General features: G+C 39.4%; 1 protein-coding gene across 1 annotated transcript in view; it reads left to right on the forward strand.

Annotated features, from left to right (window-relative positions):
• TRMT11 (tRNA methyltransferase 11 homolog) overlaps positions 1-18,616 on the forward strand; it is a 496,326-nt gene that overhangs the window by 249,162 nt on the left and 228,548 nt on the right. The window lies entirely within an intron of this gene.

Below are 18,616 nucleotides of genomic sequence, written 5' to 3' on the forward strand. Positions count from 1 at the left end.
ATGTATTTTGAATTAAAATGTACACGAAGTGCCTGTGTTTTGTTTAATTTTATTATCGTGTTACATGTAGCAGCCTTAATGGAGTACAATTTCTCTTTTGCTAGGAATTCTTTTGCTAGGCATTCTTGTGACGAGACCTCAGATGCCTCTACAGACAAGTGAAATTTGAGTTGCATACTCTAATGAAAATCATATTGACAGATTTGGACGTTGCCCAGTATAACTGCAGATTGAATATATTCACCTTTTATTATTCCAGATTATTTGTTTACATTCTTGTCAAGCTAGCTATTACTTCAGAAAAGCCACTTAAAACCAATTGTTTAACTCCCAATTAAAATCATTGTTGAAAAGAATGAGGAGGGTTATTTTTTTCATCTTGAGTGATATATTATATTCTAGCAAGGTCTTCTGGCAAATAAAGGAATTCAGTAGTCAATAATATGCACTATTTATTCAGGAAAGGAAAGTAAAACAAATACTATAGGTTCTTGAAGAGTGGACATATTGTTTAAAAGATTGAGTTGACTGCATAATACAAAAAGAAGAAAAAATAGAACTGATATTTTAATGTAATTTAGTATACTTAGGAACAATCAAATTTATATTGCTATATTTTTTAATGCCTTGACAACATATTCTGTGGAGAGCTTAGGTTAAAATGTCATATTTAAATAATTGGAAAGGTCTCTTTTGAATCCAATAGGCCTAAGGCCATGTACAGTAGGATTATTAGTTAAAAACATTTTTTTCCTTTTAATCATGATGAATATTAAGATAAAAAGCATATACAGATAGTCCTCGACTTATGACCACAATTAAGCCCAAAATTTTCATTGCTAAGCAAGGCAATTGTTAAGTGAGTTGTGCCTCATAGCGCCTCATAGCGCCTGATTCACTTCAATGTAGCCTATAAACAACAGAAAAGATAATACTTTGGCTATTGATTGGCATTTTCTTTCTGTTCCTAATGCAGAGTAAACATTTTGGCACCTGGCAATATGCCAGCAACCTCCAACTACTACAATAAAAACCAATAACGCACAATACAGTAATATAACTCTTCTAATCTTGCTTCCTTAAAGGGGGAAAAACCTACAATCCTATCTACTGAGCAAGCAGGAAACCTAGAAAAATCTTTATCATCAATTAGCTATCTAGAATCATCTCTGAATACAGTACATTTCCTTATTGCACCCAGAAGATGCAGTGATTGAGGCCACCAATAGAATAACACTGCTTCTGAACACATCTTTATAAAAGACCAGAACATAGAACATAGAACCATAGGGCTGGACTGGACATCTGACGTCATCTAGTCCAACCTACTGCTCAATGCAGGAGACCTTATAGTACCATTTTTCTGGAAAAATGGCTTCCGAAGGCAAGTTATTCCACTTATTAATTGTTCTGACTGTCAGCAAATTTCTCTCTCATCTCCAGGTTGCTTCTCTCCTTGATTGGTTTCCATCCATTGCTTCTTGACTTGCCTTCAGGTGCTTTGGAGAATAGATAGACACCCCCTCCTCTTTCTTTGTGGCAGCCCCTCAAATATTGGAGCACTGCTATTATGTCACCCCCTAGTCCTTCTTTTCATTAAACCATACATACATACATACATACATACATACATACATACATGCATACATACATACATATCAGTTTCTTCCTCCTTTCTCTCTTCACCTGCCCTTTCTCCTTTTATCTAATTTTGGCCAATAGAAGCAGAGATGAACCAGACTCTTACATTTTATTGTTAGTTAAGTTGGGGAAATTTAGCCAATTTGACAAACACCACATCCAAAACCATGACCCACTCACAGACGTTTAAGTTTGTATGGAGCTTAGAAACAACTGGTGTATTATGGTCCCAAGACTGGAAAAAACATTTTTTGGGAAGGGTTTTGCTCATCTTATTTTGAGTGGCACATGAATGATACTGAAAGTGTCATGAGCAGTGAAAATGGTCAGACCAGGAAGATCATATCTGGATTTGGAGTTTAGTTCTCAAAATTGATTTAATTCTATTCAAATTTGTAATTTGATTGGAAGAGTTGAACCAGTTGAGATAGAAAGGCATGGTGAATGCTGTTGCAATAAACTCAGTTTAGCTATATTTCCTTGTCTTGTTTTCCTTAACATATATCTTTTTGTTTGTTTACTGTTTCTTGCTCCTTTTCTCTATTTCGGAAAATGTTGTTTACTTTGAAAAGGAATGATGTTGTGGCTTTACAAAAATGTGTGTACTGATCAATTCACTATGAATCAGTTTCTTTAAAGATTCTATTTGGTAAAAATTTATAAACACATTCAAAAAAGTCCCTTCAATTTTCTATTTGATTTGGAAGGACCCAGTATGATTTGACACATTGATTCTGTTGTGTAATTGAATTCAATCTTCAGGGTGGTGGGATGATTTGACCGAATTGTGTTAAAATCAAATGTTTTATATACCGTATTTGCTGCAACAAGAATTTGCAAAGAAGCATCTAAATGTGGTTAATTGTAAAAGATTGTAGGAGTTAACATCATCCTGCAACATCATAACACACTCAGTTGCTGTAGCACTTCGACCTGGCAAATTAATAGTTCCCCAAGACAAGCATGACAATTATTCTTAGTCAGTCATGGCACAAAAACAGCAACCAGCCTCAGCGTCAAAGGCATTCTAATTATTATAGAACAAATGCTTTCTATTAAAAATCAGAGACAGTGAGATACCATGATGTGTGCCATTTTGGCTAACAAATTGTATAAGCTTTGATTTTTGTTTTTAAACATACCAAGGGTATTTTTAAATTTTATTCTACAATAAGGGACATACAAGGTTTTTTTTTAAATTTTTATTAACTGCAAGAAGGTTATGCTGGCAACCGGAAAACTAATAAGCTAAAATTGCTTCATATGTTTCTTATTATATAATCAACTCTCCCCAGTCTCAAGCCAACTTTTAAAAAGCCCATGCAGAAAATATTTCTTCCTGTATGTGCTTCTTGTCCCATTTTCCCAGAGCAGCAACAATTTTTATGTCTTGATATAATTTCTTATCAAATCTCCTAAACTATATATTCTTGTCCCAAAGGTGCTTTTTTCCCCCCAAAAGGCAAATGGACTTTGTTTTTCCCTGAAGACATTTTGCTTCTCATCCAAGAAGCTTCTTTTGTTCTGAGATGAACTGAAGAAACTTCTTGGATGAGAAGCAAAACATCTTCAAAGAAAAAAAAAGTCCAGTTGCCTTTAAAAAAAAAGCACCTTTGGGACAACTATGACCCAAAATCTGAAAATCTCCATAGACATATGCACATTCTTGTATCCATTTGCCATGCGGAATACCCATTTGCTATTTCTGTTAACTATTCACACAATCTCCAACATATACTCCAATTTGTTCCCTCCCATCCTTAACTGTAACCCCCAAACTTCATTCATATATTAAATTAAGATATTATCCTTTTAGGGCTTCCTCCTATCTACTTCCTTGTGGTGATAATAATAATAATAATAATAATAATAATAATAATAATAATAATAATAATAATAATAAGAAGAAGAAGAAGAAGAAGAAGAAGAAGAAGAAGAAGAAGAAGAAGAAGAAGAAGAAGAAGAAGAAGAAGAAGTTGGAAGGGACCTTGGAGGTCATCTAGTCCAACCCCCTGCTCAGGCAGGAAACCTTATACCATTTCAGGCAAATAGCTGTCCAGTCTCTTCTTAAAAACCTCCAGTGTTGGAGCATTCACCACCTCTGGAGGCAGGTTGTTCCACTGGTTAATTGTTCTAACTGTCAGGAAGTTTCTCCTTAGTTCTAGTAGAGTCTTTTTATTTTAGTCCGTGCCCAGAATTCTGCAGGTTACCAAAGTATTGTTTTGTTACTTCTATAAACCTTGAGTTTTCTCAAGCCTAGTGATATCTTCCATTTGCATATATTTTAGGGTTGGTTTGACTCTATCTTCCATGGCACTCACAGAGAGAACAGAGAAAGAGATGACACAGGGTCATTAATGAAGTTCGTCCATAGGATTATAAGCTATTTATTTATTTATTTGATTTTTATCCCTCCCTTATTTTTTATAAATAACTCAAGGTGGTAGGAGCACGGTGGCTCACATGGTTAGGATGCTGGGTTAGAGGTTAGCAAGTCCATATTCAAGACCTGAGAGCTGCTGTGTGATGGGATGAACTCCAATCATTTGCTCCAGTTCCTTAATGTGGACATGAAAAAAGCCCCATGGGTGTCCCCTGAGCAATGGTGATGTCACCGGCTAATCCTTTCAACCTAGAAGTGCCATGAAAGGTGCATCCGACACGAACGGGATAGGGGGACTCAAGGTGGTGAATGTACCTAACATTCTTTTCTCCTCATATTTTCCCCACAACAATCTTGTTAGGCGAGTTGGACTGAGAGAGAGGGATTGGCCCTAAGTGTGGAGCTGGCATAGAATAAAATAAAATAAAAATCTGTTATATCTCATCCAAGTTTGAAAATCTGCTGTAATGAAGGGATGCAGGTGGAAAAAGGGGAAAAGAAAAGTTCTGTTGTGCAAGTGGAAATCTGCTCGTGCAGCTTTGATCTCTCACTGAATCTCCAGAAGTTAAATAACTGAGTGGTGGAACAGATGCACATTGAATCTAAAACATGTGTATGCAAATTTGCACTCATATACCTAATTCAACATCTTTCTTCCTTTTCATTCCCCTTCACTTTCCAACTTATCTAGAGAATAGTGCAACTGAATATGTTTAAACCAAAGTTATTCTATGGTAAATACAAACCAAGCCAGATTAATATTGATGAATTACCAAGGATATAATTCTTATTCATGAGCTGCATTGTTTTACTGTGTGCTTTTGGGTTAAAGTCACCTTGGTGAGATGGGGGCACAGAAGTTAGATGAAGGGTGAATGGAAGGGAGTGAGGGAAGAAGGAAGGTGTTTTGAATTGCCCTGAAGACCTGTTTCTTCACCCAAGCTTTTGGTCAGGGAAAATGAATTCTCCCTTGGATTCTGTGGGTTTTTGTTTCTCTTTGATCCCTGAATGGTATTTGTCATTCTTGTCATCTCTTATTCTTGTCTTTTTGTCTCTTATTGTTTTGGTTTTTAACATTTTTTTCTTTTACTTCTGAGCCAACCAGTCATTGGGAGTCAGGTAGCATACAGATGATACTGCCATTCACAGTCTGCAACAGCTTACTTATCAGGGGATACCCTGCTCATATCAGCGTTAACCTGGTTATCTACAGGCTGTCCCATTATCTGTTTGAAGTGTCTCTGGATGTACTTCAGTTTTCAAGCTACGTTAAGGCATTGTGGGAGGGGAATTCTAAGTGAAATAGTCCCAAAAAGGAGGCCTTGCTTCTTTCCTTCAGTCTTTACTCCATATACAGTAACTGAGGAACAGATTTTCTTTGGACTAATACCCGGAGAACAACACCCTTCTCCTTTCTCTATCACCTGGGTAGCAATGTTTGGGACTGTTCCTCTAGCATGGACTAAGAAGTCTCCAAAGGTTTATTAAGATTCTGCAGGATTTTGGTCAGATATACAAGGACACATCAACTAACATTCCCTGGTGAAGGACCTCAAATACTCATATAAGCCATTTCACACAAGCAATTTCAAACCATGCAATCACATTGACTAATCTACATATGAGCATTTATGTGAGCAAGTGATAATTCCCTCCCAAAATTGCACATGTATGTCACAATAGTGGACTTTCCATAATAACCTACTATAGGATTTGTACCCTTATCTACACTAGATATTTCCCAGGAGAGCAGTCATTTCCACTGTACCCAGCCTGTGCCTTTGCTCCCTCATAAACAGAGCAACTATTTGCTTATCTGTTCCATGCTGTTTCAGCTAACTTTGCATTCTAATAATGAAGTCTGTTTGGCTAGGCCTAAATTTTCTTTATTAGGACTAAATTCCTCATAAATCCCCCAAATTCTTCTAGGTTCATTCATCTTGTACTGTGAATTGCCAACAGCCTACTCTTGGAATAACTAAAAGGATATAACAGTCTGCCTCATCTCTCCTCAATGTGTAAATACTGAAAGAGAGTATATTGAGACCAACTCTCTTAATTTAGATTTGCTATAGTTTTTCTTTCTTTTTTACTAATCAAATTTTGATGGTCATATCAAAACAATTGTTTCTCCTAAAATTTGTTTGAAAGTTACTGGTTTCTAATTTTTACCACTAATGCTTTATCATTTTTTTTACCCTATTGATATTTTATCTGGCCCCTAATGTACCTTCAAATGTTAAGTAAGTTAATACTCTATTATTGTACAAGGTTAGAGCAAACATCCAGATGCTAGTTTAGTAAAGCCTGATGACTCCTTAGAAGCTTCTCCCTCTTTTCTTAATCTTTAATATCGGATTTTGGTATAAGTAATATTAAAAAAATACTGAAAAGAAGGGCCTGATGTGTCATGATAGAAGTCTTCCAAAAATGAGGGGATGTCACAGAGAAGAGGGGTCAACCTATTCTCCAAAGCACCTGAAAGCAGGACAAGAAGCAATGGATGGAGATTAATCAAGGACAGAAGCAACCTAGAACTAAGGAGAAATTTCCTGATAGCAAGAACAATTAACCAGTGGAATGACTTGCCTTCAAAAATGGTAGGTGCATCATCACTGGAGGTTTTTAAGAAGAGATTGGACAGCATTTGTCTTAAATGATATAGAGTTTCCTGCCTAAGCAGGGGATTGGACTAAAAGACCTTCAACTCGTATTCTGTTATTCTGTATTCTGTGTTACTACTCTAAATTCAGATATTTTATATTGAAAAATTAAGTTATCGTCTTTTTTAGACCTTCATTGGAATTCTATAGTTTAAATCAAGAACTCATTAGGACACTAAGGATGATTTTTAGTGCTATTCCATTTGCTCAATCTATCCATCTATCAGGGCAACCATGACTGAATCCAGACTTGCACTGATCATCTTCTCCAGGACCTTTTATAACTGTAACTCCATCACTTTCTCTACAAATTTTTCCAAAGACCTGAAGTGGGAGATAGAAGTTTTCATTTCTATTGAATCCAATCTCCTTGGAGAATGAGTGGAACATTTTCTGTCAGAGCCCTTACTTTATAGTGATATTTATGGGTGGTGGTGGTCATAACCTCTAAAATTATGTGTTTCTTTGCCACTGTCACTCTGGAATTTGGTTCAGAAATAAATATCATTTGGTTAACATGTCTTAATGAAAGCTTGAAAACTAATCAGCCACCACCAGTATTCTTTTGGCTATAAACAAATTCCTCTGAATGGAAATTTAAATATTATTCAGAGAACTACAACACATGACAAAAGCAAAACAATGGTCCAACCAGTTCTTGTCACTTCTTATCCAAAAGAGAAAAATCTGTCAACAGTTAATATTTTTAAAGTTACTATGTCAATTATGCTTGTTCCTGCCAATAGGAAAAACAATGTAGTGCAATAAGAGCAGTGAGTTTAAAATAATTCTTAGATTTTTTTTTAATTAAATCCAGGGTCAGGAGTATAAACTGTAGCACATATTTCATAGATCTTCATTTAAATTAAGGGGATTGAATAGGGTTCTTCTCTGGTAAAATAATATTATATTATACCTCATATGAAATTACCAGTTTGAGTTGAGATGCTATCTGTATTTGGCACCTGTATTTAAATTTACATGCCTTTGGTTTCTAATTGAATAAATTAGCAGTTCAGTCCCGAGATTTGGATGGCTCCCATCTTTAGGTCATTCAGAAAATATTGAGTACCTGTTGTACTTCAGGCCTGAAGGAGAGGTTATTTGGGTCATCTTTTTTGTTTTGGTTGTTTTTGTCCTTTTTTCTTTTGGTTTGATTTGTGTTTGTTTGGTTTTGGTATTTTGATCTTCTGGCCCGTTGTATTTTATATGTTGTTTTTTGGTTGCAAGATACCCAGAGTCACTTGGGAGCCGGTGTGGCCTATAAATTCATTCAGTCAATCAATCCTAGGCATATTTAATTAAGAGGTAAGGCTGAATTCATTCCTCTCCTTTTATTACGTTGTGTATGGAATTACATCTGAAACAGTTTTGTAATCTCTTTCTGATGCATTATCCAGTGAGCAAAATTAAACTAGAAATGCATACATTTTCTTGGAAAATGTATGCATACTGTTTGTGAAATAGTCCCTGGAAAAAGTAGATCAGTAGTATAGAGTGTCTAGTTAGAAAATCGGGACTGGTAGTATTGAATTTATAATTCAATAAATTTGTAAAAAGTTGGAAAACACTGTAAAGTTTTTTTTATTGTGATGTTACTGGTGTTTTGCCGCTTTTTGTTGTTGTTGTTCCAAATGCTGCTTTTTAATAAGCTCCTAAAAGTCCTCATCTGAGTAATTTCGGCTTCAGTGAATAGAAGAACAGAGAGATATAGCCCACTTTCCCTCCCTTCCTCCCATCATGCACTTTGACCACTTTCTTGAGGTTTCTGACATACCTTTAGTGTCCAAAGTTATGTGAGATATGTCCCAGTTGACTCATTTCACCTCTTATTTCTTGCAATGTGTTCCCAGCAGTTTCTTCATATTTTGGGACTGAATTTGTGCATGAATATCAATTATTATTTATTAAATTTATATACCCACCACTTGCACTTCGGGATAACTCTGAGTGACTTACAATATAATAAAACAGACATAATAGACATAATAGAGACTTCCTAACGCATGCAATTCCATCTGGAGAATCTGCATTTGAAGCATCAATGAACTTCAGCTTTGATTTACATTTTTGTTTGTCTTGCTGAACGTATTCTTGTAGTTATTGTCTTATATCATTGCTAGAACAGAGATTCAAATTATAAATGGGTTTTTAACTAAGCGTGGCTTGTTTTCCATCACACTAAAGTACAATGGCTCCCACTTTCTGTCCACCATATTGATTTCAATCAGCTCATGACCAAATATGGTGTACAATATAATGGGTTATTATTTTCATACTCCTGCAAGCGACTTACTTAATTACCATCCAATGGACTTGACAGGTTTATTCTGTCAACTCCCATTGAATGATATAGCTGCTAAAATCAAATGGTGCTTAAATCTGTTTGGATTGAAGTCCATGATATAAAAAACTGACTGGGCTATGACTTATCATAATACTTGGGAGTGTATAATAAAATAACAGTAGCATGCATCGTAAATGTGATGGGATTTGAAAGGGACCTGAAAAACGCATGGGGGATCTTATATTATACATTTCTCATTATGTCAGTCACAAAATAAGGCAACCATTAATCCAATGGCAACCCATTTTACAGATTCTAAAAGAGTTTGCTTTCTGAATATATATTCCTCATTATTATAAATCAGTCTGGAATCCTAATCTTTGCTGTTTAATATTACATTAGCTTGTGCAATACAAATGGTATTAGTCATGTCTGGTGGGGCATCCAATACCAGATGTCTTTTTATTTCAAGTAAAGGCCTTATTGTTTTTTTGGCACTTAAGAGTTTTCATCTGTATGTAATTTACACTGCAACAAACAATTGGTGTGTATTTTCTATATTTTGCTTTGTTTTCTGTTTCTGCTGGCTCAGCACATTATATCCTAGTTTTCTAATCTGATAACCCCCCCCTCCCGCATTTTTCTTGTGGAAATAATGGTGTTTGTTATTGTTATTACTGTTGTTTTAAAAGCTATAAAATGTTTTAATGGGTAGTTATTTGCCTTCTCTTTTAAATACTGACTATACCACTCCATGGAGAAAAGACCAATAGAAGCAATTCTTCAGGTAGGAACCATGGAAGAAAATCTCTGAAATCTGTATTGGATAGTCAGGGCTTTTTTTCCTCATAGAACGCTCAGAACGGAGTTCCGGCACCTTTTTTGGATGGAACCTTGTAGGGTAGGCAAGGTGGGTTGTATGACATGTGTGAGTTCTGGCACCTTTTTCTTTTACAAAAAAGCACTGTGGATAGTCATATTTCAATCTACTTCTTCTTTCAGTGAAGCAAGAAGAGGAACAAACAACAGATAAATGGTATGGCATAGTGAACATGCATCTTTGTTTGTTTGGATGGAAGTTCATATTCAAGCTCTACTTACTATACAGACTTCCACCTATAAGCATTAGTTATCCAAGAAGATTGTGAAGGCATCCTTGATAATTGCGTTGTGAGCTTTACATCTGTACTGGACATAGAGCAACATGTTTTGTAGACAAACTGATCTTGGCCTTCTCCTTTATTTCGTGCAATCCAAACCCAACACAAGAATGTTTAAACAATGACAGGTGACTATTGCAGTGCAGGAACTATTTATTTTATATCACTTCCTACAATGCAAAAGGCCTCAAAATTTAAAATAAATTCAATTAAAAATACAGAGAGATAATTATGCAATGAATATTTAAGTATTTATAAACATGCTTTGAAAACACAAATAGAAAGAGCACTCAGATAAGGTTGGGCAGGGGCAGGGGCCATCAATGTAAATCTAGAAAGCCTCTGATTATTTTTTTATCAAAATTTTTTATAGGGCTAGGGAGTGGGGTGGGAGATAGGGGTTGTCTGGCTATGGGGGGTGGCCAATCAACCATGGTTCAGGCCAGACTTGGGTCTGACTGCACGGTGGGAGAACGGGGTGGCGTTGTCGCCGGGGTTCATGAGCGGGTCGTGGGATTATCTATTCCCATGACGAGGAATGGCAGCAGGCGGATAGACAGGGGGCCGTATCGCTACCGGGAGGGCCGTCTCCGCTACTTGCAAGCGGTGAGGCGCTCCGACCCTCTGCTTCTTCCCCGAGATCCTGGGAGCGAGGATGTTCAGCCTCCTGAGCTCCGGCTGGTGTACCTAAACGCCAGGTCCGTGGTTAACAAAGCTCCCCTCGTTAGGGATTTAGCTGAGGGTGAGCATGCGGACCTGGCTTGCATCACGGAGACCTGGTTGGGCCCAGAGGGTGGGGTCCCTTTGGTTGACCTCTGCCCACCAGGCTTCCGGGTGCTACACCGGCCACGAGCTCATGGTAGGGGTGGGGGAGTGGCGGTTACTATTAGGGAGACCTTACGTCCGCGGGAGTCCACCGTTTCTCAGATAGTCGGGTGTGAGTCTCTCTTTGTGAGATTTGGTTCTGGGGCGCAGTTGGGCTTGCTGATGGTGTACATTTCGCCTAGTCACACAGCAGCAGCCCTGCCCGAGCTGCTCGATATCCTCTCGGGTTTGGTGGTTGAGTTTCCCAAACTTATAGTTTTGGGAGACTTCAATCTACCATCCCTGGGAGGTTCATCTGAGCTAGCTCGGGAGTTCATGGCTTCCATGACGGCCATGGACCTGACGCAAGTAATTTCAGAACCAACTCATGAGGGAGGCCACACCCTTGACCTGATTTTTTTATCTAGACGGTGGTTGGATGATCTTGGTGGGGGCTCTCCATTTATTATGCCCCTGTCATGGACCGATCATCATCTCCTGCGGCTGGTCTTCCGTTTTGCCACCCCCTGCCATGGGGACACGGAACCAATTAGATGGTACCGCCCCAGACGCTTAATGGATCCTGATAGATTCCAAGTGGCGCTGGGGTCCCCACCTGCCTCCATTGCTCACAGCTCGGCGGATGCCTTAGTGGAAGCCTGGGAAAGGGCAGCCACTGAGGCACTTGACCGGGTTGTACCCTTGCGGCCCCTGACCCGGCGCAGATCCCAGCGAGCTCCATGGTTCTCTGCGGAGCTCCGGGAGATGAAGCGTCGGAAACGGGGCCTAGAGAGCTGTTGGAGGGCTAGCCGATCCGAACCCGACCGGTTGCGGTTAAGAACCTATATTAGGTCTTATCTCGCAGCGATGAGGGTGGCGAGGTGTAATTACTTCTCCACCCTCATCGCGTCCGCAGATAATCGCCCGGCCGCCCTGTTTAGGGTGACTCGCTCACTTCTTAATCAGGAGGTGAGGGAGGACCCCTTGCAGGGTTGTACCGAGGAATTTAGTCAACATCTGTCGGATAAAATCCCTCGGATTCGGACTGGTTTGGACTCCAACTGGGCGGAGTCGGGCGATCAGGACACGGGCGGTCTTGTCAACGTTACCTGGGAAGAGTTTGATTCTGTGACCCCTGATGAAGTGGACAGGATTATGGGGAGGCTGAGCTCCTCCACATGTTTGTTGGACCGTGCCCTTCCTGGCTGGTTTATGCAGCTAGGGAGAGGACACGAGGCTGGCTCCAGGCGGTTATATCTGCTTCCTTGAGTGAGGGCTATTTCCCCACCGTCTTGAAGGAGGCGGTGGTGAGACCTCTCCTCAAGAAGCCTGCCTTGGACCCAGCTGTTTTGAACAACTTTCGTCCAGTCTCCAACCTTCGCTTTCTTGCGAAGGTTGTTGAGAGTGTGGTGGCGCATCAGCTCCCTCTGGTCCTGGATGAAGCGGATTATCTGGACCCCTACCAATCGGGTTTCAGGCCCGGGTACAGCACGGAGACGGCATTGGTCGCTCTGGTGAATGATCTCTGGAGGGCTCGGGACAGGGGATATTCCTCTGTCCTAGTCCTATTAGACCTCTTGGCGGCTTTCGATACCATCGACCATGGTATCTTGCTGCGGCGTCTCAGGGGATTGGGAGTGGGAGGCACAGTTCTTCAGTGGTTCTCCTCCTATCTCCTGGGACGCTCGCAGTCGGTGTTGGCAGGGGGGCAGAGATTGGCCCCTAGGTCTCTCGTTTGTGGAGTTCCTCAGGGGTCGGTTCTCTCGCCTCTCCTGTTCAACATCTATATGAAACCGCTGGGTGAGATCATTCGTGGTTTTGGAGTTGGGTATCATCAATATGCCGATGATACCCAACTTTTCTTTTCGACCCCAAACCACCCCAGTGATGCCCTCGCTGTGATGTCCCGTTGCCTGGAGGCGGTTCGGGTCTGGATGGGGAGGAACAGACTTCAACTCAACCCTGACAAGACTGAGTGGCTGTGCATTCCGGCATCCCGGGACATTCAAAGTGTTCCATCTCTTTCTATGGGGGGTGAGCTCTTACCCCCCGTGGATAGGGCTCGCAACTTGGGAGTCCTCCTAGATTCACGGCTTACCCTGGAAGATCATATAGTGGCCGTGACTAGGGGGGCTTTCGCCCAGGTTCGCCTGGTGCGCCAGTTGCGGCCCTATCTGGACCGGGATGCCCTGTGCACGGTCACTCATGCGCTCGTGACCTCTCGCCTTGACTACTGTAATGCTCTCTACATGGGGCTTCCCTTGAAGACCACTCGGAGGCTCCAACTGGTACAGAATGCGGCCGCGAGAGTTGTCTTGGGAGTTTCCCGGTACTCCCATGTTACACCTTTGCTCCGCGAGCTGCATTGGTTACCAGTTGTCTTCCGGGTGAGGTTCAAGGTTTTGGTTATGATCTTTAAGTCCTTACATGGCATGGGTCCGGGTTACCTCGGGGACCACCTGCTGCCGGCGTCAACTCCCCTCCGCCCTGTGCGTTCCCACAGAGAGGGCCTCCTCAGGGTGCCTCCAGTCAGGGAATGCCGACTGGCGGCCCCCAGGGGGAGAGCCTTCTCTGTGGGCGCTCCGGCATTATGGAACCAACTGCCGGTGGAGCTCCGGATGGCATCAGACCTCCGAACTTTCCGTCGTGGCCTGAAGACCCATTTATTTGAATTAGCTGGTCTGGCCTGACGGGGGATTTGGGTTTTAAATTGTTGTTTTAGAACTGTATTATTGTTTTTAACTGGGCATTGATTTAATCTTTTTTTTTAACTTTTGTATTGTATTGTATTACTATTTATATATGCCCTGTGAACCGCCCTGAGTCCCTAGGGAGAAGGGCGGTATACAAATTAAATAAAACTAAACTAAACTAAACATCAAGATTATTATTTTTCCTGGTTGACTTGTCTAGTCTTCCCCACGCAGGGACCCATCGGACATTCCTCTAAACTACTTGCTCTAGAATCAAGATTCCATAAGAAGAATTGTCTGCTATGGAGCAATGTTGTATTAAGGAATGTTTATCTATCTATCTATCTATCTATCTATCTATCTATCTATCTATCTATCTATCTATCTGTATATGCATATGCATATGCATATGTATATCCATCTGGAGGTCTATACATATAAACAAATAATATCAATACAGCAAAAATATACAAAATTTAAAAAATAGAAAGTAAGAAGGGGAAAAGAGAAGAAAAGGAAAGAAAAGAGAAGAAAACATACTAGTTATGTTTTCTACTTTCTTTCTATTGAGTAATTATTATCTTCTTTCTTTCTTCATCCTCTGATTTTTAATTATCAGGAATATTTTATTTCTGAGTAAGTTCCTGCAAAAAACCAAGAAGAAATGTCACGTGTTTAATGAAATATATATTTCACATACACACATAGACACACATTCTGTTTTCCCTTTGTTATATTAAACTCTCCTTTAGGAATACTTGCCTTCTGAACTGAGCTGAGTGTACCATTTCTGGAGAACTATGAACAATCTAATTCCTAATAAATTGGAGGGTCTGATGTAATCCCATCCTTTTGTTTATCTGTGGCTGTTTCATTTACTGTTTAGCTGATCCAATGTTTTTCTGATTGTTTTACCCTTGTTAGCTGCCTTGAGCATGTGTTATGATCTTGTTCATTAATAAATATTATGAAATATTTTTATTTCACAATACAAACCAAAGGTATTACTCCACAAACACTGGGAAAGATGATGGCAATAATGACTTTGATTATGACTGTTTCCTGAAGTTTCCTCTTTTCTTTTAAAGCCATGGTAAAATGCTTTAACTTGCAGATTATTGATTATTGTAGACTTTCTCTAGATCCTAAATGAGTTTTGTACAAGGAAAAGCATGACCTCCCACAGTCATTAGGAGAGTCTCTTGAATGCAGAATGTGTTTTTTCTCCCTCCCTCTTCCAAAAGAGACAGGGTAACGTAATTTAGTAAACCACTCTCATTACAGAGCTACTGACAGACAGGCCTATTGCTTGCCCCCAACAGGCAGATGTATGAAGGTGAGAACATAGAAGAAACTGTGGAATGGAAAGATGAATGGATGGATAGATCACTCATGCACCAGTTGCTAAGAGGAGGTCAGGCCTGTTGCTGAAATTCAGAATAAGATTAAGATTTCAGGAAAAGAATGGTGACATCCATCAATCATCTTGTTCATTACAGCAATATCAAAAGGTCTGAGTTCCCAGGAGAAAGAAGCCGCTAGTCATCCTAAATTCTCACAGATGGCATTTCTGAGAAGACTAACCTTTCACATTTTCAGCATTAAAAGAATGAAGAGCACGTGTTTAATGAAATATATATTTCACATACACACATAGACACACATTGCTGTTTTTCTTAGAATTTGTCCCACATGGTTGCAGAGTTAAGCTCCAATTGTTTTTGCACTGCACTCATCTAGTTCTTCATAATGTTATGAAGGGGATTGTTGAATCAGCTTGCTTATCTCAGAGTCTGACACTGGTTGTGAGGTGGGGACAGGGAATGACTGGTCCAAGTTCTCTTATTTGGCTTCTGTGCCTAAGGGAGGACTGTAACCAGTAGTGGGATTCAGCCAGCTCGCACCACTTTGGAAGAACTGGTAGCTAATTTTTTGTTGCCCAGGCCCAGAACGGACTTCCGGAAGCAGCATCCACACAGAGAACTGGTTGTTCACATATATTTGAATCCCACCACTGACTGTAACCTAGTTTCCTTGTTTCTTGTCCACACTGAAACCACTAAAATTCTGCTGGCTATTGTTTACATACAAAGTATGTGTGTTTGTGTCTGCATTACATGTAAAGTTAAAGCTTTCCCCTGTCCAGTTGTGTCTTACTCTAGAAGTGCTCATCTCCATTTCTTAGCGGAGGGAGCCCACATTGTCTGAAGACACTTCTGTGGTCATGGGGCCATCATGACTATATGTCAAGGTGCATGGAACACTGTTACCTTACCACTGAACTGGTACTTATTTAGCTACTTGCATTTGCATATTTTGAACTACTAGGTTGGCAGGAGGCGAGGCAAGGAACAGGACCTCACTCCATTGCACAGTGTCTAGATCTTGAACCCAGGCTGTCAGTTTTCCAACTGACAAGGTCAGCATCTTTAACCACTCAGCCAAGTGTTATATATACATACACTTTTAAAAAGTTTTATGAAATTTCTTTTTTGGCATAATCAATCAATCCTTTAAAAAAGGTACAAGGAGGCAAAATTTGTACATTTGTCAACATAAAGTGATTGTTCCTCACTTGAACATGCCCAGTTACACTGACATCAATAAGTAATTCAGTCATGCTCAGTGCTGAAAACATATGCAGATCCCAGAGATGCTACAAATTATACTATTGGGAATATACACCTGGAAAAATCATCCATGATTGGCAGGTCATAAAAGAGGGCCAGACTAAACACAATCCACCCAAGAAGGAGATGGCAAACTATTTCCAGATTCTACCAAGAAAACCAAACAGGCATTCATTATTCAATCAACAATATTGAAAATAAGCTCCCCCCAACATACCTCTCATGTGATTAGATTAGAATATATGCCACAAGTTCTGGGTAAGAGCAGTATTAGTAACATTAATGCTTGATGTATAAAAACTTGAAAGACATCCAGCTGCTGATGTTCCCAATGAAAAGGAAAGTTTTATGCTGCAAAATCTTTAACAAACCATTAGTATGAACCAAGGCAGATTTGATGTTGTCAAAACAGACATGTCAATGGGCAGGTCATACTGAACTTTCACTTGCAGGGGATCAGTGACTTAAAATGGATTTGAATAACTCAGTTCATTTCAGAGGAGCATCAGATCTTCTACAGAAAGAAAAGCCATATAAGAAATAGCTTTGGGGCTCTGATTCTGAATATCATTTAATGGATTAAATTTGAACAATCCAGCACCTGAAAAACTCTGGACTTATGACACCAACAAATATAGCAAAATGTAAAAAGAAAAGAAGGTGAAATGGCTGCCTGCAGAAATGTTGAAAATAGGTGGGGGGAAAAGTGGAAAAATTAAAGTCAATTGAAAATGAGTTCCCCACAAGATAAGATAGTGAGATATTATCACTGATGGTATAAGTAAGAGCTTACAAGAACTGAAGGATAATCTATTACAGGGGTGTAAAACTGCCGGCCAGCGGGCTGGACGCATCATGTGGAAGCCGCACCCACCCCAATTCCGGCAATGGGAAAAAAACTGTGATACATCACGACACGTCACGTGACGTGGCGAGTTTGACACCCCTGATCTAATAGGTTGTGATGAATCAGAAGTGTTTTAGTGACTTAAGGATATTGCAAGATTGAGTTAGGCTGATGGTTCCTTAGTTATACAAGCAATCAGAGCACTCCAGGCTCCCTTATCCAAATATTCATTTTTCATTTCAAAGCAATATTTTTGGTAATGTTATTTATATGACAAAGTCATTTAGATTTTGCTACCAGTCATAAATATATATATATGTATCAGCCATCCATTCTATAAGAAAGTTAACTATTTTAGAGCTTAATATAAAGCTAAACTCAACAATTTTGCTCAGTTAAGTATGAATTTACGAACAGGAAACCATGTAACCAAAGAATGAAAGGAATCTGAATTTTGGATTTCTTAAAGTTTTTGACTTTTGCTTTTAAAATGCAATTTTGGAAAACAATAATCTTGATAGCACATTTTTGTGGCAGCTGAATAAAGGATTAAGCTGACAGTTCCTATTACTGGGATCATACTTTGCAATCAAATGGCATGACAGTGAAGCCTTCTTAAAAATTTAAATAGTTTACTGAACTATGAAGTATCCAGCAACTGATGAAAAAAATAACAATGTCTTCAATTTCCCATGGCTTATGAAATACTGGCATAAGTCACATACAATTTCATGGTGGAGAAAGTGTCTTTGCAATGCTTCCCACCCACAAAGGAAGTTCCAGTGTCTGAGAACAGAAAGAATGCCTTTAGAATATGGTTTTTAATGGTTTGACCTTATATAATGTCATTCTGAGCACTGCATTTATCTCAACAAGATTTTCAGAAATCTTTACACCATTTCAGAAAGCATCTCACATTATCTTTAATGAATCAAAACCTACCAGTTTAATTATACTTGAGCAGCTGTTGTTGATAGGATGAGACATTACTATAGACGCATTGGTACTGGAAACAATGACAACCCATCATTTGCATATTATCTCCCCTAGGATTGTGATGTAAAATATCTGCTATCGTTTCATTACACTCCTGAACTCTTCTTAACAGACTCCTCACTATTGCTAACCAATTTCCCTCTCCCATTTCAGTTTCCCATCAAAATCTGTTTCAGAAAAAGGTTGAGAGGGTTGAAGAAGGAGGAGAAGAAAAGGAGTTCACTAGTACTAATTGTAGTAGTGGTAATTAGACTATACGAAATCAAAGACGGGAGGCTACAGATTTTGCAATTCTCTTGCAAATTCAGACTTTGCTTTAAAAATAAATAACTGTTCAGAACAGTTATTAAAATGCTGGCACTACATTTATTTGGAAACTGTCTCTAGTGTTCTCTCTCAGCATCAAACCATATTGTTATTTCAAATTATTGATGGCATTTTCCTAGAGAGGAGTTTGGCAGAAACTGCAGAGAGATCACTGAGCGGTATAAAGACTTGACTGTTTTGATGGC

Source organism: Vipera ursinii (genome assembly GCF_947247035.1).
Source record: "Vipera ursinii genome assembly, chromosome: 1".
NCBI lineage: Eukaryota > Metazoa > Chordata > Lepidosauria > Squamata > Viperidae > Vipera > Vipera ursinii.